The 24,201-nt window shown below is 37.2% G+C and overlaps 1 long non-coding RNA gene across 1 annotated transcript in view; it reads right to left on the bottom strand.

Annotated features, from left to right (window-relative positions):
- LOC147915293 (uncharacterized) overlaps positions 1-23,718 on the bottom strand; it is a 29,975-nt gene extending 6,257 nt beyond the window's left edge. Inside the window, exons 1-2 of the long non-coding RNA XR_015554220.1 lie at positions 23,645-23,718; positions 6,200-6,271 (exon numbers count right to left, since the gene is read on the bottom strand). This is a non-coding gene — a long non-coding RNA (uncharacterized LOC147915293). The remainder of the gene's footprint in view (positions 1-6,199; positions 6,272-23,644) is intronic.
- Positions 23,719-24,201: the final 483 nt, after the last annotated feature.

Genomic DNA, 24,201 nt, shown 5'->3' with positions numbered 1-24,201 from the left:
AAGCCAGGGAAAGACTGGATAAACTCATCATGTGGAAGGGTAAGGAAATGAAGAAATGTAATGTGCTTCTGTTCTCAAGAGTTCCAACCACGTGGGCTCTCTTGCAGTTTCCTTAAAATGCTGAAAGTCTGCAAGCTTTCACAAATGCTCTTTCTTCACCCAGGCCACTTGCTTCCTATGTTTCACCTACATGTTTGCTATTCTGTTTTTGGGGCTCAGCTCAAATTGTACTTCCTCAAATGGGCTTTCCTTCGCCCCACAATCCAAGTCAGATGTCCTAGTTACTCCTCACATAGCACTCTAGGAATTTTCTTCTTAGTTCCAAAGACATATCAACATTCTGTATTTGTTTACATGTTGTCTAAATGTCTAGTCCCACTGGTGTGCGTAATCCAGGAGAATAGTGACCACACCTGTTTTTTTTTTGTTATTCTTGTTTCATCAACTTCTAGCATAAAGCTGGGTAAATGGTAGGATTTCAATAATGATTTTGAATAAATGAATTTGTGGGTCAAGAAACGTGTTCCTGTTTTTCTTCACCGGCTCCAGCTCCTTTCTCTAATTTCCATTAATTTGTGCTTGTTAGCACTGCTTCCAGGAGAGGCATTTTTTCATGGATTTCAGTGAATTAAATGATGAATCTGTCCCAAAGTTTCAAGTAAGAGATCTAAACCACTTTTATGAGATAAACATGGCTGTAAATGACAATTGAAACTCTAGATGGCCAATGTGTTAGAGGTTTTAGGAGGGGGAAGATCATACATGCTGGGTGGCTCAGGAGATACCATGAAGAGTATAACATTTAATATGAGTCTTGCGATGAACATCTGCTGCTTAATTGAGACCCTCCATACCCCCTTTCCCTTGGAGAAACTGTTTCTCTACAAGCTTAACTGTGTGATTCTGGTGGGATTTCCAATCCTATGGCCCCTGCCTTCATGTTTGCCCTGTAATCCATGCTCAACCATTGATAGTGCCCTACTCAGCTGATCAAGCTGGGCTTCTCACTGTCCTTCTTTGGAAATTTTCAAAATTTAGAACTGGAAGTTCAGAGGCCTTACCTTGAGGGTCAAGGAGGAGTTGAAAGGAGGTGAAGCTTGAGCTGTTGCAGTCCTGGACCACACTGCTTAAGAAATGCTTTCTGATAATAAGAGATAATTAAACTAGGCAGAGATAAGCCAGGCAGAGAGATAGGTGAGGGGGTGGATCAGAGAGAGTGAGAGAGTGAACATGAGAGAGATGGGACATGATGACATGATCTGAGTTGGTGGGCCCAGTGAGCAGAAGGCTAATTAAACTCTGTCCCTCTAGTTATCTAAGTCAGTCAATGTCCTTTGTTGTTCGTTTGCCTTCATTAAAGCTAGTTTCAGTAGAGTTGCTCCTTACAACTGAATAAGCTGTTCAGGTATTTATCAATTGAATTCTTAGATGATAGTCTTATAGGCAGGATAAAAGAAGCAAAGACACTGAAGTAAAAAAGAAAAGAAGAAAAAAACATGAAGTATATTCAGGAAATAGAATCAAGACCAAGATCGCAGTACCCAAGGGGTAGTTCTACTTCCCTGATCATCTAATTGTAATTATTATCTTCTAGGTCTGTGTCTTCCACCTGTGTCTCACTAGCACTTGGAGCAACGCCTTGAGTATGTGAGGAACTTAATATATGACTGCTGAATTGATGGATTCTGATAATAAAAAAGTAATAATCTGATGAACATTGGTTTATAAGACTATTTTCAGATTCTGGTTTCTGAGAGCTAGGATAGAAGGAATAACAACAATAAAAGATACAAAGGCTTTAGAATTAAACATATGAATTTGTATACTGTCCCCTTAATGCACTAGTTTTATGAACTTGGACAGTTTCATTTGCCTCTTTATAAAGAGAGCACAATAAAATCCAGGCTCAAAGAGTTGAGTGTAGTAAGGGTTGTATGAAATAATCTATATAAAATACTTCTAGAAATGTCTGACTCATTTTCAAGAAATGAGTCTAATGAAATGAGTCTAATGAAAATGTCTAATACATTTTCAAGAAAAGTCCATCTGTTGAAGTTCTAGAATTCCAAAGGATTGGTCTTCCCAATCCTTTTGGCAAGATAGGAATCCTCCTCATCAGATCTTTGTTAGATGGTCACCATACCTCTGCTTAAATATATTCAGTACTGGGTAGACCCCTGCTTTCTGTTCCATGTTTGGACCACTTGAGGTGCCTTGTCCTATGTTCATCTGTGACTTTTGGTCCTTCTGACTTTACCCATTGTTTCTACTTCAGCTGTGGAGCCGTACAGCTATCAGTCATTTTTGAGGACAGTTCTGTGGTTAATTTTTCCCTAAATTCAAAATTAAGAATACGTGAAATATTGTATTTTAATTTGGATGCAGAGATGGTTTTTGAAATCAGTTTTTGTTATAAATCAGAAAAGAAAATACACCATATATATTTTCATTTAGTTCAGTCAGTCCTTTGCAAATCAGTATGATTCTTTTCAAAGTTTTATTTCATAATTTGGATTTATAGACTGAAATTAAGAAAATTTTCTGAAAAGAAAGTTCAAAGTTCAAAATGACCTACCAAGTCCTACATGATCTGTCCCCTCTGTTCCCTCTCTGACCTCGTCTCTCACTTTGCTCTTCCTTACTCACCCACTCCAGCCCCACTGGCCTCTTATTGCTTCTCTTCTCTTAAATAAATCTCAGCTTTTCAATTAGGCCTCTCCTGACAACCCTTTTAATATGAAACCTGTATCCCATTCTCCTTCTTGCTCCTTTTTTCCCTTTTGTTTTCCATTGAATGCTTCAACTCCACATGCTATACAAGTCCTTTAGAATGTTTACTGTTAACAGTCTATTTCTCTTTGCTAGAATATCAAACCTTCAAAGGTGGATCTCTTTATGTTTTTTGTTTACTAATGTGTCCCAAGAATCTAGAAGCGTGCCTGCTTGTAGCAGGCTCTTCATAAGTGCTTGCTGAATGAATGAAATGAATGTGTACATACATACATGAAAGAAGAGAGAAGAAAGAGACAACAACACTCTACCTTAGGAGCAGTTCACTCCCCTATGACGAGGGATGATCTCTGCCCATGCAGAGAGGCCACAGAACCATGAAAAAGGGAGAACAGAATGGGATACCTTAGAAAATGTACCCGAAAGGCTTGGGCAGGAGGGGAGTCAGCTTCAGACTTGATGGGCAGGAGGAGAGGAGTGGTCAGTAGGAAGGAATGCCTGCTTTTCCTCATGAAAAGTGTTAACATATGCCTTCACTCCCAAACCCAATCACCCATAAAACCACTAAAGATGAGAGTCAGCTCGTGAGCCTCATTTACTGCCTCTGAACAAAAGCCTTTAGATCACATCTTTGTCTAGGTTGGTACTATTAGAGGCTTCCCAGGAAAATGACTTGATGACATTTATTGGATTCTAGCCATTGTACTCTGATTGCTCCACTTGCTTGTTCAAAATTCTTCACTACAAGACAGCATTCACTTTGTCCCATGTGTGCTACTCAGGTCCCTGTAAGGAGAATTTATCTGGAAGCTGCTAAAGACTAGATTTTATGCTTCTGTTTTACCCACTAGAGCTCCTAACATGTTGTTAAGGTTATAGAAGCTGCTCCAAGGATAGAGCCAGCCAATTAGCAACAATTGATATCTTATAAAAGCATTTTTACCACACAATGGGCATGATCTGCTCACCACAAGACAAAGCCAATCATCTAGAGGCAAGATGGTGGCAGAGAAAGAGCATTTTATTAAGCGATAAGCTAGCAAATCAGAAGATGGGGGGACTAGTGTCCTAAAGAACCATCTTAAGGGGGGCACAGAATCTTGATGCAGTTATATAGGCCATGGGTTATAGGGGAGGTGGGAGGGGGTTAGGAATGTTGATCCTCTGGTGTTACAGCCTGGGAGTGGCCACACCAGATAAACTCTCTGTCTGGGGGTCATCACATTCCTAAGGAACTCAAAAGAACAAAGTTATCGTCTTATCGCAGCTGGGAGGTACATACACAAGCAGGGGTCGTAAAATCTACAGAGCAGTTAGATTTCCTGGAGGGTGCATATCCATCTGGGTTAGTTTGTCAGAGGTCATTCAAAGTTACAATAAAGTTTCTTTTCTACAATATGGCTTCCCTTATGTCAACCTTGTGTCAGGCTGGTATCAGCATGATTGATTTATTATATTTATTTTGTAGTGTGTCACTGAGTGTTTATTCAGAAGACCACCTAATATAGGGGCATTTTGCAGAAATAAATATTTCCAGGGCACAAGTGGGCAAAAAATCCAACGACCATTTCACAAACGGAGCAGGACTCTATATCTTGCCCTCCTATGCATAAAAAGTCAAATGGCATGGAGTGCAGGGGTCCCCAGACCATAAACCAATCCAGCCTTCCCATTCTCTGACATCAGCCAATCTCTAATGGACAATGAGGTCAATCCCTCCCAGCTGTTCTTTCTATGCTTTTTGTTGCTATGATCTTTAAACTAAAAGAGAGAAATAACTGAGCCCTGTAAGAGTTCTGCACCTTGTGTTCGGTACTCAGTGCAACTTAGGAGGCCAATCCCAGCAGTCAAATTAATTGACCTGTGCTTGGCCAAAAACTAATTTAGAAGAGACTCTGTCACTCTTTTCAGTTTTACCCTCAGCTGACTTCCAAGCCTCAAACCATCTACTGAAAAAAAAATTGCTGGGTACCTTAAAAAGAAAAAGAACATAAATGCAGTAGGTGAACATATCACTTACCATTTATCATGCCTAATTATCCAGAAATCTATAGTAGTATCATGCGTATTTGCTTCAGAAGCTATTTGCTCTTTCAGACTTCCCAATTCAAAAGCTGACTGTGCATTAACGCACCCTTGTTCTCTGCCGCTTCTCTTCTCAGGTTGTATCTCTTCTTAAATTTCATTTCCTCTTTTATGTATTATGCCTTTTTACCACTTGGTCTTCATTTTTTCCCAAAATACGCATGTGTCTGTGTGTGTGTGTGTGTGAGTGTGTGTGTCTGGATCCTGCAGTAACTGAGCAATTTAAGTTTAATAGAATTTCAAACTCGCCTTTGGAGATAGGAACAGCTTTTCTGGGCAAAGAGGAAGAAATGTTTCCTTAGTGAAGCAGAGAGATAGTGCCAGTGAGGAATAAGATACTTCCATTTACAAGTTTTCTAATATATATGTCCAAAATATGTCCCAAAAATTGTTTTCATAAATGCCACATAACCCCATCATTGACAATAGAAAAGCAAAACGGAGCAAAACTTCCCCAAATAACAAGAAAGTATTGGAATATTTCTCAGGTTGCAATTTCATTTTACTCATACAAAGCATTAATATGGATCTTCAGTGGAGGGAAATGGGCTGATGTCAATCCATTTTTATAATCTTCTGTATAGAGTTTCAAACAATTTAACAGCTGTTGAAAGAAACCAGTATCTTGATGAAATAACAAAGGTGAGATTGTTGTGGAGAGGAGAAAGAGAAGAAATGCAAGGATCCATGAGAAATTACAAAGACCATCATAAAAAGTGGGCTACAGAGTTTAGAAATATTATAATAGATGTTTTAGTCCCAGCACATAGCAGACACTTAATAAATATTTGTTGGATAAATGGTTGTGAGGAAAGAAGGAAAGAAAGGAGGGAGAGAGGTAGGGAGAAAGGGAGGGAGGGAAGGATTCTGTTTTCAGTTCCTGTGAGCTGTTTCAATATGTGAAGTGTTGCTTCTGGGAGAAAAACCTTCAAGAATAGTTTGTCAGTAAGAGAATCCTGAAACTCCAGTCCACTATAAGCCTCCTGAGTTCTTCTTTATCATGTTCCAAAGACCTCAGCTTCTGACCCACTAGTTGTAAAAATGGGCCCCGAGGCTGGAGACTAAGCAAGGGGTCAAAGGTGAGGTGTATTATGTAACAGGAGGATCTGGAATAAGATCTGTACACATATTTCTTTCCCAGTGAGGGACCCCCATGGTCCTATGAGCAGAAAACAATACACTGGAAGAACACTGACTTTGGAGTTCCCTGAGTTTGAATCCAAAATCTATTAGAGACATACTTCTACTTCCTTTACCTCAAATTTCCAAAGGACATCCATGAGAGCACCTGTCCCATCCTCCCCACCACCTATTACTCAAGGTTCTCCAGGGAATGTGTCACTTACCTGTCTGGCTAAAACAGGACCCATCTGAGTACACTCACCTCAGAGGGTTCTCTGCTGCTCTCAGGTCCATGTGCTCTCAGAGGATGTGCTTGGGTCTGCTCTCAAGTACGCTGTGGAGAGGGAGGATTGTGGTCATCCACTTATGCCAGTGACTGAGTGGGGCAAACTGATGTCTCACTAACAGAGTCTATTATGACTATAAACCCAAGCCATACTCTCCAATCTCACTTTTATGTTCTCCACTGTAGTTTACTGCTAAGGCCTTGGGTAAACCACTCATTTCTTCCGGGAAAAAAAAAGGTATTTTCAACTACAAAAGATCATTGCGAGGAAAAGAAAATAAGACACTGATTATAAAATGCCTAATTCAGTGCCTAACACATCATCTATCCTTTATAAGTGGCAGCTGAACCTTCTTGGTAGTTCTGACCATGACTCTTTTGTAGTAAGTATTCAATAAATATGTGTTCATTCACTACTGTCAAGTATGGTGCCCAAGATTAAATCAGGTAGAAAAGCAAGATTTTTAAAAGTGTCCTTCTAATCTTAATTACTTTTTTATATAACTTACTCCTCACTAACCTCACAAACCTGAAGCAATATAAGAAAAGCAAAGTGTTAATTTAGGCATTTTTTGGTGACGTTGATTAATGCAGAAAGATATTACTCACTAATTACAGACAGAACCCCCTCATTTGAACTCAATAACAGTTTTAATTAAAAGTCTTAGTCTCCCAAAGCATGGCTCCCTTAACCTGGTTTAATTATTTTGTGGGTCTTGCCTATGACCTTGCATTAATTTGCATGGTGCTAAACATGTTTTTCTATTTGTCTGGCTATGTGCTATTATGAAGGAATTTCATATTTTAGTTAAAATAAACATTAACCAAAGATGCCAGCTGATTAATTGGGCTAAGAGATGTGTCACACATGCACTTAAAATGCAAATAAATGGAGGACTTTAACAGTGAATATTTAATAATAATGTGAGAGATTTCAGCTTGTTCATAATTTTCATTAAACATGAATTTGTTAACTATATGCCGCTTAAATAGTGCAATATCAGAAGGCAGTCTTCCTTTAAGGATTTTGCAAACTGTTATTCAAGATGGGATACAAATCAAATATCAGGTCTAGATCAAAAGTTAAAATGAGCATACTTCATTTTAAAATTTAAAATGATTTGCAAACGTATAACCAACTCTACTTTAGGATTTTGCCTTGCAGATACATAAATATGTGTACAAGAAGGTTTCACACGGAATTATTTGTAATAAAGAAAACCTGAAAATTACCTGACTATCTATCAATAGTATGCATCTCTACAACAAGACCAACGTATAACTACGTTCAGGAAACTATGTTCACGGTACACTGTGCAGCATTGCAAATGGGTTGCAGAGCTGAGAAAAGAGATGATGCCTGATACAAGGATGCAATCTATTCACCCGAGGATGCAGGACTTAAGGAAGGTGAAGCGATAGCACAGGGAAGGAGCAGGCACAGCCTGCCTTAGTGCAATTTGCCACTTGCTCTGGGTTCCCTACAACGAAAGCCATTCTAACAATGATCAAGGAGCTGAATTCTTGCTTTGTCACTGACTTCGTATAACCCTGTTCCTGTTCCCATTCCTGAAGAATGTAGACTAATAATCTACCTTCTATTTATGGTGATGTTTACAACATTGGGCCCTACTGGTCTTGATCTGAAGTCAGCACCAGCAAGACCACCTCCCATCAAAGGAATGGAAATAGAATTAGTGCACGGATGTCCTTATTCAACGTTTCTGCATCTAGCTCTCTGGGGACCCAGAAAGCCTGTCTCTCTTGAAATTACATAAAAAGTAAAAATAAGAAAGAAAGATATGAGCAAATGATAAAATAGTATTGATAGTATAAACACATTAGTCTTATACTCATTGCAAAAAGAGTAGAAGAAATTACATGAAAGCAAGAGCAAAGTTAGACTTTGGATGGTGAGTTCATGCTAAGTTATGTTTTCTTCCTTTAGTTTTTCTGTACAATCCAAGTGTTTTTTAAAATTGCACGTGTATACTTCATTAATGGAATCCTAAATTAATGTTTGTTTGATCAACACACTTGATCAAAATCAATTTAGTCCTTCACAAGTTTTCAACCACTAGAATAAAAAATAATAAAACCACTGCTTCCTGTGAAAAAAGTGAAAAAAAAATAGAACAAAGCAATTAATATGTCATTCACCTAATTAATATAATAGCTACCTAATTGTTTTAAAGATAACTCAGCTGAAATTGAGCAAAGAAGCTGAATACTATCCACATCTCTCTTTCAGTCTCACTGTTCTACACATATCTATGCATACATATATTTACACCCACAGTAAAGGAAATATATATATAATATATGGTAAATTTGTATTAAAATTAAAATCAAATAGGTAATTTAAAAATAACCTTTTTCTAACTGTGAACTTGCATCTGTACATTTCAGACTTTTTCTTATTTTTAAGACAAAATTCTGTCAGAATAAAGACACGACTTGATTCCCTATAACCTATCAGAACGGTATAACCATTCCTTATTAAGGAATGTTCTCAAAAATAAGGTACTGAATGCTTTCAAATATCACCTGCCCTCTGAACAAGCATAACACATTTTAGGAAGAAGTAAATGAGAAATGGTTTAAAATATCATAAAGAAAACATAACTGTGCCCAATTTCATGGCACACCCACCCCACTCATTCATAGCTCATGCTTCACAATAATTCTAAAATCCCGAGTTCGTATGTGAGATATATTAAAAGAGAAAAGATTTTCATTAATATTGCTTTAAAATTTGTGGCTAAACTAAATGATTTAGACATAATAAATTATAAATTAATAAAAGTATAAGATTTAAAGAGAAATTAAGCTTTATTACTTTAAATTCTGTACAGACAGAAAACAGGATGGCACTTTTTACAAAGTAAAATTCTTTAGAATATAAGCATTTTGTTCTGGGTAATCTTAAAAAAGAAAATAAAGAAACTACAAATCTGTTTCGCTTTGCCATGTTCTTCCATGCTGTACTTCAGCTCAGTTTTCTCCAAGTATGTCATTAATTCTATCACAAATACCTTGTTGAAGAACATAATATTTTCACAGAGAACTCAAGGGGTTTCTTATAATCATCACTTTCTTTTAAGTCTTTTGACACAATCTTTTAATAATTTCCCTTAGACTTCCAGGTCAATATTTTTCAAAACTCTTAAGTAGGCAGAATGAGAAGTACTAAGTTCTGGGAAAATTTTATTTAATGTAGTATTTTCCCCTTTCTGCTTTTCAGCCACCTTATCATTTCTCCGTGATTTTCTCCCCAGAATTACTAATGTTGATTATTTACAGATTCCTTTGTTTCCTTATGATATAATCCGCCTGGTTTAAGAATTTTGAAATTATTTAAAACAATCATTCATAACTCCCCTCCAAAGTTTCTGAAGTTTCAATTTCCTCTTAATCAAGTCTATCTTATCCTTTTAAGTGTGAAGATCATTCTTCCTGTTGTCAATAACGAAAGGAAAATAGAGGTTGATTGGTACTGCCTCCTCTGTGTAAAAATCTCATGGTGCCAGCTCATCTAAAGGTTTGAAAAACTCATAATCACGTATTAAAAATATCCAGGTGTTATTCCCAAGTCTATGACTTAATTAATCTGGCGTTGGATTCAGGAATCTCTATCATCAATAAGCTACAATGTATTCACAAACTTGTGACTTGGAACCAGAGTAAGAATCAGGAAAACTCAGATCTTATAGGATACTACTGAAAACCTTTACGGAACAAGTGTGTACCAAGGTGGCTCAGAGGACAATTCACTGAAGTGGGAGCCAACAGAGTGTAATTCTCACCCTTTACATGCTGCAAACAAATTATATCATCTAGTGAGCCTGGGATTCTTTATAAAATTCTAGAATTAACCTAAATCAATGTAGTTGACACTACAATTTGCCTGACAACACTATCCTCAATTCCTTTCTCCTTGGCTTGTCTTTAATAGAGAGGGTTTAATACATGTTTTCCTGACCGCCTCTTAATTTAGTAGTGGATCCATGACACAGTACGGACCTATGGGACCTAAGTGAAACTCTTCTGGAAAGGATCTTGAGGAAACTTGAGCTTTCCTGAGAAAAGGGACCAGACTCCATTGCTTTCTCTTTGCCCTCTTCTTCCCTGCCTTGAATGAGTACTCCATGCCTGGATTGTGGTAGCCATTTTGTGAAAACTTGTGAGTCAAAAAGTCATTAGCTTAGGATGAGGGATTGGAAAGGTTACATGTAACTGGATCCCTGATGATATTTCTAAGCTATGGGACCACTGTCAGGGGCCAGCTACTTCAGAATCCTTGAGTAAAAAAAATAAATGCTTCTAAGATTGAGCTTTTGTCAGCTAGCTACTCTGTTGCACAAGCAAATGTGTTCCTCAATCATTGTTTCTCAAATTCAACTGCTCAAAAGAATCACAAGATGATTGTTCAAAGTACAGTTTTCTAGATCTCGCCTTTAGAAATTCTATTACTGTAGGTTTGGAATGAAAGCCAGCATCTGTGTGTTTATTTAAAATTATCATTGAGATATAATTGACATATAGCATTACATTAGTTTTACGTGTGCAACATAATGTTTCACTATCTGTATACATTGTGAAATGATCACCACAATAAGTCTAGTTAACATCCATCACCAGATATAATTACAATTTTTTTTCTTGTGATGAAAACTTTTAAGATCTACTCTCTCAGCAACTTTCAAATATGCAATACAGTATTATTAACTATAGTCAGCATGCTGTAGATTACATCCCATGACTTATTTATTTTATAAGTGGAGGTTTGTGCCTTTTGACTCCCTTCATCCATTTCTCCCACCCCTCACCCTCCATCTGTGGGGAGTACCAATTTGTCCTATGTATCTATAGCATCTGTGTTTTTAACAAGAATTCCAGGTGATCCTTAGGTCAATGTTTCCCAAATTTACATGATAAAATACATTTAATAAACAAAATATTGTCAATTATCTAGAAACTTGGCTCTATTCTTCACTTGGTGTTTGTCAATGCAGGCCTAAGGTACGCCAGTAAAAATATAGAGCTGAGAATTTTTCACAGGTGCTTCTCATTACCTTCCCTCCTCTGATGCCTGGGTCCCTGCCACCTTGACTCACTCTCTTCCACCACCATCCATCACCTTTCCCGTTTTTTTCCCTGCAGTCTTTTCTCTTGCCTGCTGGAATTCTCACTTTCCCTGGAATATTCACCTCCCATGTGTCACTTTCTCACATTACAGCTCCCCTTCAATCCTTCTGTTCCTCTTTATTCTATGATTGACTCTCCCTGAGAAACCATTTGTGATCCCCTATTATGAAGAATTCCCTATAAAAATAAATTATATTGTGCTGTGTTTGGGAGATAAACTTGATGGGGTGAACAGCTGTACACAGCAGCTCTGTGCAAACAAGTTTAAAGCAAAATCCAACCAGCTGCTCAGCATGAACCCTCTGAGAGCTGAGATCAGCTGCTGTACTACCCAACAGTTGCCCTACAGAAAGCCAGGCTTGCTGGGAGAGAAATTAAAGAGCAGTATCACCAGGTGATCGAAGCAGGGGGAGCAAGTGAAATGTGTACAGTCAAAAAAAGGATGCTACGGTGATAATCTTTCTTTACTCACTTTGGCATGTTTCATCAGGAGCAAACCAAAATGATTTTAGAAACTGTTTTGTTGAAAGGAGGACCTTGATATTGGCATTGCTGAGGCAATTTGATGCATACGTATCCTGCCTTTTAGAATAAAACACCAGAGGTTGATGGTAGAAATTAAAATCCCTTCCCCCTTAGGAGGTTGTAGGCATATAAGTTTCTGATAAAACATTTTCATATTCAACTTGGAGATTCCTGAAGTTTCACTTTCTTCCCGTAAAGTTTGTTTTTTCTTAAAAAAAAAAAAAGAAAATTAACCTGTGTTTGAAGAAAAAATCATAAATATCAAGGGTTGGTTTGGACCTTAGTAGTTTTCTAGTCTAACCACTTTTCAATGTTCAAACCCCCTCCACCATACACTCAAGTGACCTTTAAGAAAAGAGAATCCCCACCTCCAAAGGCAGCCTATCTGATAGTAAATCTTTGATGAGTTTCCCTATGTGGAGCTAAAAATCAGTCTTTTTATGTTCTACCCACGAGGCTTCTTGTGGCCAAATAGAATAAGCGAACCTTTGTCAGCAAACCTTTTAAACCTTAGTTTGAGGCAAATGAATCTTCATACCACAAGACACCAGTCTTCTTTATTCCAAGCTAAACCTTGCCAATTCCTTTAATGGAATATCCTGTCATGAATTTAGCTCTTCCCAGCATCCATCGTTTGAACAAGTTCCAGCTTCTCTCTCTTAAAATTTAGGGCTCAGAATTATGTGAAACATGCAAATTGAAGTCTGATAAGTAAACTATGAAGTGGGATTATTATTATCCTTCATTTAATGTTATATGGATGTTAATTCCAACCTTTCTTGATTTATGATTTTGGAGATCTTTCGTTATATTGTTGATTCATATTTAGCATTTTAACTACTCTTAGTAAGTATTTTTTTCCCCAATATTACATGTTACTACACCACATCTCTAACTATTCCTGCATTTGTGTAGTTGGATATTGGCTCAAACTTTTAGGCATCGACATTAGCCTTGTTAAATTTTACCTCATTATATTCAGCTCATATATTCAGATTTCTATGAATCCCAACTCTGCCATCCAACTTACTTTCTACTCTTCCGTCTTCAAGCCATCACAACACTGCAGAACCATTGTTTTCTTCAATTTCTCCACTAAATTTCCAACCCTCTATTAAACTAGGTTATCATCATAAAGACACATGTCAAAACTCATTTTATCCTCTCCTTGCCCCACTTCACACCCCCAACACAAGGACTTCTGAAGTTGATTTATAAAAATATAATTTAACCACATGTCCAGCTTTCATTGGTAAAGAAATAGCTATATGTAGAAACAAGATCACTATAAGAGCATTGCTTGCTGTGTTGCATAAGGTCTCCACATAAACTTTGTTCTTTTCAAATGGTTCTCTGACTTAAGGAGAAGGAAAAGCTGAGGAAAAAAATAATTTTTTTTTCTTTCAATCACAATGTGAGAGCCTTATACCTCATGGAATTTCCCCCTTTGCTGCATTGCTAGAAGGCTCAGAATAAAAGTTTGTAGTAAGTACCTTTAGCTTTTATTTGCATGAATATTTTGATAGTATTTGCCTTTTATATTACCCTTCAATTATTTTGCTTTTTCTTTTTACGATATTAGTTGTTTGTTAGATTTTAAACTATATAAATATACCAATAAAATGAATTAGTTGGCATATTGGTATAGTTGTTAAATGAAAGAAGATTAAGGACAGAACTTACCTCTGTTTCTATAATCATTCTGGTAGGTTAGTTTTAGTCCATTAGTATTCTTTAGACCTTTTAGTCAGCTAGTTACTTATCCACGTATATTTAACATAACGTAATCCATAGTTTTTCTTTTGTTTGAATAAAATGTATATATTCACAACCTCCATCTCCCCATCTCACACTAACTCTTCAAGTCTCTCCAAGCCAGCTTTCTTCCTAATAACTTCACTAAGATTCCCTTGTCAAAATCACCCCATATGATTAAATCCAATTTACTTCTCAGTTCCTGTCCTACTTAACTTCTCTTTGAACACAGAAGCTGTATATTTTCTTAGATAGTGTGCAATGCGTATTCCCTTTGCCTAGACTACATTTCTTCCCCAACTTCACCTAACTGGTTCTTACTCTAATTTAAACCTCAGCTCATTATACCCTAACTACACCCATTGGTTTTTTCATCAAAGAACTTATCGATATATGATATTTTTCTTAGTCCCTCACTAAATTATACATTTCATGACAGCAGAAGCTTGCCTGTGTTATTTACTTCTGTATTCTCAGTACCCCAAACAGCCTCTGGAAGGTAGTGGGTGCTCATTAAATATATGCTGAATGAATTAATAAATCTGAGTTTTGACTTTGCCGACAAACTTCAAGTGGAGCTTATACAAAATACATAACTTTACATACTGCCTACTTTTTCTATATACCAAAAAAAAAAATAGCAAGAATTTCCAATTATCCAGTTATGATGATGAATATACATTCAGCTCAGTTAAAAATGTACTGAGAATGGTGCTTTCAGCTTCAGTATGTAGTCTGGTTACTAGATTTGAATAACATTTTACAGCTTTCAAAATTCTTTCCTGTATATCAACTCATTTCAATCTAACAGTAACTTGATAAAATAGCCAGAATAATGTTATAATCTTGATTTTTCATATGGAAAGCAAACAAAAAAACAAACAATGACTGGAACAGTTAAATTATTTGCCAAGAGTATCTCATTGTCTAGACCAGTCTTTTGTATGTTTGCATAGTAATACCAGGAAAATCCGGGAATCTCCATCTTAAATGTTATCATGTTGTTAAACTAGCTATGTGACTTAGGGGAGTTAATGATATTCATTGAGTTTCAATTGTATTGTTTCTAAAATTGGAACTAAAAGGTCACCCTCACCAAATTTTTGAAAATTGTGAGCTCATTTGTCATACAAGAAAATTAATGTGAAATATCTTTGACAAATAATAAAAAGCTATAGAATCACATAACTTTAAAGATAGAAGAAACTTCATAAATCAAGACATATATGAAGCCCCTTATCCTTCATAAAAGAAAAGTGAGGTCTAGAATGGTTAAATGAATTGCCAAGGGACATTGAGTTACTCTGGAGAGGAGATAGGACTAAACCTTGGATCCTGAATTCTTGGGAATGGGCTCTTCTCACCATATCTCTTGGTCTTTTTTCAAAGATGTCCACGCCACATTAACTTGATAGTCACATTCCTTTTACCTCAAGGATAGATATTACTTATTGTTTTGAATAATAATATTTTGATATCCTAAAATAAGTAACATATGAGAATAGTGAATTCGATAGATTATCACAATGTTCCTAGTCCTAGTTCATATATTATCTATAGAACAAGTTCAATATTCCCCAAATTAACAACTTCTGATCATTTTTGTATAGTTGGAGGGAATTTGGACATGCCAAAAAGTCAATATCAAATAAAATTAAGCTACTCTTATGCTAAAGAATTAAAACTGTAATAAGATGACATAATACATGTAACAGAAGGAAAGGAAAGGAACACAAACATTCAGTTTGAAACGTCCTATATTGAGGGATATATATCTTCTAGCTGAGTTAAAGCTAAAACTCCAATCAGCTGTTGGCTAGTTTAACAAGTTAGATACGGCATCTACCACTTCCCAGACAAGAAGCCATTTCTTGTCTTAGTATTCAGCCCAACAGCCCAACTACTAAAACATAGATTCCAAATCTTCATTTTCCATCAATTTTCTCCCCTCTAGATCAGGTGAGTTTAATTGTTCTTATTGGTTAGCTAAAACACAATTATCAATCATTCATATTTACTTACTAGGGAATTTATTATTTATTATTCTCAACAAAAATGATAATTTTTGTAACAAGTATGTACCAGTAGAGATGGGATGAGTTTGTGGTGGCTTCAGACTGTTTTACCCTACTTTTACTATTCTTTTCTTGCCATTTGCTGAGAGCCACCAACAGTTCCAGTATTTGATCCTTGGAATGTAGCAAAGAAAGGAAACTCAAAGGCAGCTGGTTAGATGGGGTGGTAGCCCCTCAAATTACAGCATTTGAGTCAACCATGTGGTTGTTACAGAACTGGCAGTGTCTCACTTACAGTGAGAGTTGACCACATATTCAGTGGTCAGTACAAATGTGTGATGCAGGTGATTATCCAATAGACAGAGAGCAAAGGGAGATGAGTATTGGTGAGGTCAATTGTTAATTGTAGGAAGTCTCGCATTTGAGAGTGTTATCAAAATGTCTGAGATGAAAATAGTTAAGATGAACAAAGAATAAAGGGATTTGGGGAAGAATAGGGCTCTGCTCCCTACTTTGAAGTTGTTTCCTCAGTGTCTTTTTAGACAATTTTGCAGATTATAAGGACAGGATAGTTGTGTCATCTTAGGCATTTAGAAAGGTGATGTTCAAGATGTTGTGTATGTACCAGTGTTTAACAAATTTCATGTGAAACATTCATATCCATTGACTTTCATGTGGCCCCTAGGAATGAACATCTATAACTTTTCTCAGACATGATATGGATGGGCTTAGGAGATAAGACAAATTCACTGGAAGCCAAGTTGTCCTTGAAAGGAAAAAGCAACAGATAAAAACAAAAATTCAAACCTACAAGTGATGAAGAAAGACAGACTTAGCAACAGGTCTTGAGTGTGAGAAGGGGTAGGGGTTCCCAATGGAAATTTGAAGCTGTATTTGAACCCTTTCTGACGTCACCCAAATATTTCAAGAAGGAAAAAACTGAGAGTTAAAATTGACAAAGTAACTTAATAAAGCAGTATGTGGGAAGGGCAAAGTATTTTCTCATCAGAGGGAAAGAGTGCCAGCTATCCAAATACACGTGGCAGTGGCATTTTAGGGGATGGTACTGGAGAGAATTGATGGCCTGAGAGACTGTGGATGCTCAGAAAGATCAACATTACTATGTGGGCAGCCCAAGAGGAACCGGTGACATGGGAAGACATTTTTTGACCCGAAGGGAAAAAATGAATGCTTATTTTGAGGGAAGAAGGCAAGGATGATAGTGACAGAGAAATTGTCATGTTGGAAGATTGGACCCAGACTCACCATGTGGGCACTCCTGTCAGAGAACCAGTGGTTTATGCACTGCTAAAGTTACCTCAAGCCATGGCAGCCCAGAGAGGGAACAATGGCAGCTGGAGCAGAGGGGTCGCACAACTATGGCAGTGAGATATCCTGGCCTGCCCCGCCCAGCCCATCTGCTGCTTCTGGGGCTCTGATAGGGTGTTAAGAAAGAGGACGATCTCGTGCTCTAACATTTGCTGACTAGGAATGTTGATCCAGTTATTGAGGGGTCAGTTATTAAGACTGGTTTATCTATGATCGGTAGGCACACTCTTTTCTAGATATACAAATTTACTTTCCCAGAGTTAGCCTGTCAGTACTGTTTGCTTTATGTAAGTTATTTCATGAGTCTTTGTTTGCATCTTATTTCAGAAAAAAAATTAGCAGATTATATTGCAATTTTAAATTCCAAGAAAACCAACTTTCTCATTTAATTTTGTCATCTGTTCCTCTTACTAATGTGTCAAAACACTTTCTAAGAATGACCATCTTCAAGCAGAGGCCCAGGTGGTTTCCAGGAAGTGGATGCATTACAGGACTTTGGGCATTGAGTCATGTTTAATGTTAGGAACTGCTGGCAGTTTATTCCTTTGGGAAAGGTGCCTGTAGGGAAACACTTGTGTTTACTTCCTTTCTCCCTTAAATAGAATGCTCAGAAATCAGAAATTAAAATAGCTCAGGAACTCTTTCATACTGCCTTTGTAAAGTGGATAAAGATGGGTACTTCGTGTATGACTAGACTTTGACTAGTGGACAGTGAGGCAGGGGTACTATGAGAAAAGCATTGCTTAGTTTTGTCTACATTTCAGCTGGAGGGAACCAATAGCTCAGGGCCAGCATGGGGACAGTCATAATGAAAGTAAGACCTATAAGCCATGTCTTCTCTGCTCTGGAAATGTTACTCTAAGGGTGACTGGTAGGACTATGCTCAAATTTCACAAACAGAAGTAAAGCTAAATATTAATGAATATGGACAAATGAGGTACTATTTTTACTCCTCACAACTGTACACTTCCTACCTGTCTAAAACACTTATTGACATAATATGTCCAATGCCACTTGTATTAGAGCGGTCACGTTTATCTTGTAATGTGGACTAATTGCACACACAACTTTGTTTAGGTGTCAAAGTCCTGTCCCACAGACAAACACACACACACACACACACACACACACACACACAAAACAAACTGAGGTCTTCCAGGAAGGGCAATATGTCTTCTACTTCCTTGGATATATTCATTCATTCAATTATTTACTAATTTACTCATTCATTCATTTAACAGATAATTTTAAATGCCTATTATATGCTAAACACCATAACTAGGTCCTTAGTGTACAAAAGAGATGGATACTAGCTTTCACAGAGCTTGAAGTTTTTGGAGACAATAGGCAAACAAATAAGCAAAAGATGGATATAATATACTTCAGTGAGGAAACTGTGGGATGCAGTGAGAGTGCATAGCAGAGGCACTGAACTTGGTTCCAGACACTCAAAGAAGACTTCCTGAGGGAGATGATATGGGGAACTGAACTATGAGTAGAAGTTATTCAAGTGAAGATTTGGGGGAGGAACATTACGGAAAGAGGCAACATCCTGTGTGATGTCTCAGCAACAAGGGAGAGTCTGATCTATTATAGGATCTTAGAGAAAAGTATTATGGCTGGAGTGTAGAAAGCAGGTGCAGAAAGAAAGAGGAAAAGATGGAATTGGAAAGAGAAGTTAGGGGAAGGGTAATTTAGATTATGAAAGCCCGTGTAGGACTCTACCACTTTCTTACAATTCAGGAGACCTTGAACAAGTTATTTAACCATTCTTGTCTATTTCCTCAACTCTAAAATGGATCAGAGAATTTAAATGCCGTGCCTTCACATGATGGTGTCAGGATTTGCTCTCAGAGCCTCTGACATAAAACTCACCAAGGATCTGTGTATCATACTGAATCTCTTTGAACTTATGACTCAATTGAATTATACATGATTTTTTTCCTTGATGTCCCTTATGTGTAAAATGTGGGTCCATCTGCATTTTTACTTTTGTCCAAAGAATGATGATTAGAATATTTAGTTTAGAGAGGAAAGGCTTAAGGGAAATATAACTTTTTCAAATATGTGAAATTCTGTCATTTTAAGATGTAATGAGATATTATTGCCCCAGAGGGCATAAGTAGGATATATAGATCAAATTTACTAGTAAGTAGATTTCAGCTCAACTGAAGTTTTAATAATTTGTAATATTCTCAAGTACAATAGGCTACTTCAAAGATAATGAACTTCTCATCATGAGAGGTGTCTAAATAGAGTCTAGATGACGATCTGGCAAGTATATAATAGGGAGATGGGAATTTGAAATAGATGACCCTTATGGTAGACAAATAGTGGAGTGACTTCCCTGAGTATTTCTCAGAGAATTTGCTTTTATCCACAATCCCAGCTGAATGTCAAAAGGCCACATAACTGCCTCCATTCCATTTGTCCACCAACCAAAGACACATTTAGATCACAGATGATTGAACAAAGGTACCCCTCATATTCTACCCTTTGAAAGTGAACTAATAGACTATTATCACGTAATAGTCCACGCTCAAACAGAAAGTTTCTATGATGTCAAAACTGAACAAGTGAAATGGTACCAAAGCCGGGGAAGGTTATGTGAGGACAGAAAAACCATTTGTTGTTAGTGTTGTCCAGCCGATTCCAACTCTTAGAGACCCTGTGGACAACAGAGCGGAATCTGGCCTAATCTTCTTGCACCATCCTTTCATCTTTTGGCGCTCTATCAGACAATGCTCCTGCTATTGACAGGATTTTCATGGCCAATTCTTTCAGAAGTGTGTGGCCAGGTCCTTCTCCCTCGTCTGTCTTGGTCTGGGAGCTCTCCTGAAACTTGTGTACTGTGGATGACCCTGCTGATATTGGAAATACCAGTGGCATAGCTTTCAGCATCACAGCAACATATAGCCACCACAGCATGACAACCAACAGATGGGTGGTGTGGTTCCCTGACCGGGAAATGAACCTGGGCCATGGCAGTGAGACGGCCAAATCTTAACCACTAGACCACGAGGGCTGGCTAGAGAAACCACACACAAATAGAAAAAGATGGACTTAAGGGGTAAGCAGGGAATGGCACACCAATACAATGGAATTCCAAGCAGCTCTATGAGAGACTGGGCAGAAGCTTTGGTTTCTAATATCTTGGATTTTTATCATATTTAATATGTTTTTAAGGTCTTGCCTAATATAGAAGAAAGCTTAATTTAGAAGCTAGTGCAGAGTAAATTGAAAACTGAAGAAGCAGAAGTCATAATCTTCATGTAATGTTTGTTCTTTTTGCATCTTCTATTCCTTCTCCTTAATCCTGAAAAAATAAAGGAAGAGAAGGATGGAAGGAAGAAAGAAAGGGAAAGACACTTGTGCATAATCCCTTGAGTTGGGAAGGGGTGAAGACTACTCTACTTGCAGGAAGTATTTGGACCACAGGAAGGTCCTCCAGAGGTGGATAGTAGAATTTTCAAGTAGATCTGTCACTCTTGGGTTGGCCTGACCACTGCTTTCATCCTCTTCTTTGGGTCTAGTTTTGCCACGGGGCATTAATAGTCAGACTATAGTTCTGTAATCTCAGTGCTCATGAGGTCTCCCTTCCTAACCTGTTAGCATTTTGGTCGCCAATATTGACAGATGGTGCTTGTTTATTTCTACAGATAGTTCCTTCTGGTGTACAAAGCACATATTATAATAAAATAATAACAACAAAAGTTGTTGTTTAAGCAAAATTTTACCATAATTTGGGATGGGGGGAAGTAGTCAGCAAAAATCAAAGTAAAAGATATTTTTCCTCCTCAAATACTCCTATACTTGCTATTTCTAGTTTCATTGTTTGTGTGATCCAGCTATATTGCACTTCCCATTTTTGCAAGTCCATGAGCTTAATTCCCATGTCTTTTAACAAACTTAAAAAAATTTTTTTTAATTGGTTTATGAGAGTTTCCTTCTTTACAACAAAAATTTCCCTAATTGAACAATCTCAACATTCAGAAATTTCAACCTCAGAGTCTTTTGGCATTGGAAGAGTAATTTGATATTTTAAAATGCCTGAACAATAATAATATTACCTTATATTCACATGGAGTTTTAAACTTTTAAAAATGAGTTCTTAAAAATCACTGTCTCATTATTGACAAACACAATTAGTGGCTACCTTTATAAATAAAGTCCTATGATTTTGGACTATAGGCAGTCATAGAGGATTAAAGGTCTAGAAGTTCAAGCCCATTATTTAGAGTGGAGGAAGCTGAGATATCAAAAATTGACCATACATACCCTAAGTAAAATGTTGAAGCAGTGGAAAAATTGCAACAAAATATAGGTACAATAATTTTTACCTTAGCCTACATTGCATTTTAAATAAATCCCAACGAGTGGATGTTTTTTCAGTGATTTGAGTTACTGGTGGTGACTGGATCATTTGGTGGGGGCACTTTCTAGAGGCAATGACTGTGGAAAGAACTAGACCCATTTTCAGAACCATCCAAAACCCCTAGTCCTGGTGTTCCTTACCTGAGCTCTGGTGCTGCCACGGTGGATTCACTCCTTTGATTCTACTCAAGCACAATGTTTATTAACCTGACCCCCCTCTCCAATGGTGAATATTATAGAGTTTTAGACTTTCTGCCATGACTTATTCTTAATATTACAGAGTTTCCATAAAGTGCACAAAGTGGAGTAATGGAGAAGGTATGGGCAGGAAATTCTACCAGTGCTACCATCATTATTACTCACTTTGTTGGGCTCAAATGATATCCATCTTACTTTCAAAATAAAAATTCCATCTGTGTTCAATGGTTTAAAACTAAGAGTCGTTTAAAATTTATCTTCAAATATGTTAAGAACTGTCTGGAAGAAATATTTTACCTCTCCCCTGAACTGGAGAGTGATTGCACTGCAACGTGAGGTGTTCTGGTCAGACACACGGAACAAGATCTATCAGACATACTCTCATTTTTTACCTTCTTCACCAATCCTGCTGGATTGTTCAATAATTCCTACTAAGTTAGGTTCAAAGTTTTCTGACTGGTTGTCAATGTGACCCAACCTATTTAGTTTTTTTGGTACCACTTTAAACTCTCTGAAAACTGAAAAAAGCAAGTTAGAATGGGGGGGGGGCGGTGGTTAGGGAGGAATGTAGCCCTAGGGAAGGACAAAAGCTTGGGAGAGAGGTATAAGCTGAGGTGGAATGAAAAAGGTATTTCCCAGCATCATGAAAAATCTAAAGGCAAGTCAAGAGAAGGACTGTGGAGAGAAACATGAGTGTGAAAAAATCTAAAGGCAAGTCAAGAGAAGGACTGTGGAGAGAAACATGAGTGTGAAATCAATCAAGAAAAAGCAACACTGGCTTTTACATTCATATTATTCATTTAATAGATCCTAGCATCTTTGATAGGTTGGCTATTAGGAAGTTTTATTGATTGTTCATCTTTTGTGTCCCTGTGTGCGAGTGTTAATCTGATATATTTCCAGTGTCTTAGATTTCAAGATTTCATTGGGTTACCAAAAGGCTGCTCAAAATGAGAAAAGCAAACACAGTATAAAATACAATACTTGTATTGCAGGTAAATGCATTTTGCCTTCCTGTGTTGTTCTCTAACTTAAACCACAATGAAGCATTACAGAGTATCATATTTATAACTTATTTGACTATTTTTAAACCTCTCTTTCAATTTGTTCCTCGAAGGCAATGCAATCCTGGAATTATCTAGATTTTCCTTTACATTTCTTCTCCAATTTAGATGACTGCTAATTAGGTCTATTTCTCTAAGTCCCCCAGAACCTAGCTGCATAAATTGTATATGGAAATATACATGAATACATAAGAGCTAAGGGTTTCTGTTAAATATTCATAGATTTTTATATGAGAAATCTAGTTTTGATATTTGGGTATTTCAGTTTAGAAAATTTACTTCGTAACAGTTGATTAAGATTTTTTGTTGTTGCTGTAGGTGACTTGAAGTTCAAGCACGGGAAAGTGCTGTCCAAATGCCAAGTAGAATGATACCAAGGGAAGCTTAGGCTTTATTTGATTGACTCATGTAAATATGTATACTCCTTCTACTGTGGCCAGTTTCATTGACCAAGATGAACTGGAATCCATTCCAAGGACGTAGATCAGTAGAAGGGCAGACCAGAGGAATCATTTTGCCCAAAGAGACCTACAGAACTAGAGGCGACAAAATGTTCTTCCCAATTTTCCCTTCTGGTCAAATCTGTTTGGTTTTTGGGAGCAGCAACCAGCTTGACTCAAACTCCCAATAATCACTGCCCATATTTTAATACATTGCCTTGGTGTATGGTACAACGTTCTCTTTCACTATTCCACAGTTCTCTCTAATTTCCCCATTCTAGCTTCTATTCAGTAGAATTGGAAAGTAGCTGGTCTGCAGACTCTGTAAAACCACATTTTGTGTTCTTAAAGATCATTATAGAGGCATTACATTAAACTCACATAAATTTAACACTGTTGAGAGTAATACAGATAGCATTTTTACATCAAAATAAAAGCACCATTCAAACCACATATGTATTTGGAAAGGACAAGTAACAATTAGTAATATATAGAAAGGATGAAGTTGTATGGAAAATAAATCATTTTGCTTTGCACAGCACCCTACTTAGCTCACAAAAATTTCATACTTACCTATTCAAAATGTTAGTGATAGGGCCGGCTCCGTGGCTTAGCGGTTAAGTGCGCGCGCTCTGATGCTGGCGGCCCGGGTTCGGATCCCGGGCGCGCCCCGAGGCACCACTTCTCCGTCCAACGCGAGACCGAGTCCCACGTACAGCAACTAGAAGGATGTGAACCTATGACATACAACTATCTACTGGGGCTTTGGGGGGAAAAAAATGAATAAATAAAATCTTTAAAAAAAAAAAAAAAGAATACAGATGTAAACAATAAAAAAAAAAAAAAATGTTAGTGATAAATTTTATTACTTGTTACTCAGTATATACCCATTTATTGTAGCAAATTTTCACTCAAAGGAAATGAATTGTCTGGAGAAATAAAGCAACTTATTAAATAGTACACTCGACACAAGTTGCAAAATTTGTATGCACTTTACCCTCTAAGTTTTCTTGAGTCATTATCTTGTAAAAGATGTTCATATTATACATGGAATGATCTCTAGCTTCTAATATCATGAGAAGCGGCAAAATTAAGTTTTAAGAACTTAGCTCTGTGGCCAGAGTGTCTGG

The sequence above is a fragment of the Ceratotherium simum genome, chromosome 14 (assembly GCF_057802395.1).
Source record: "Ceratotherium simum simum isolate JZ-2026a chromosome 14, ASM5780239v1, whole genome shotgun sequence".
Lineage (NCBI taxonomy): Eukaryota > Metazoa > Chordata > Mammalia > Perissodactyla > Rhinocerotidae > Ceratotherium > Ceratotherium simum.
Note: the sequence above shows the minus strand (reverse complement) of the source record. Positions and strands in the feature narration are given on the sequence as shown.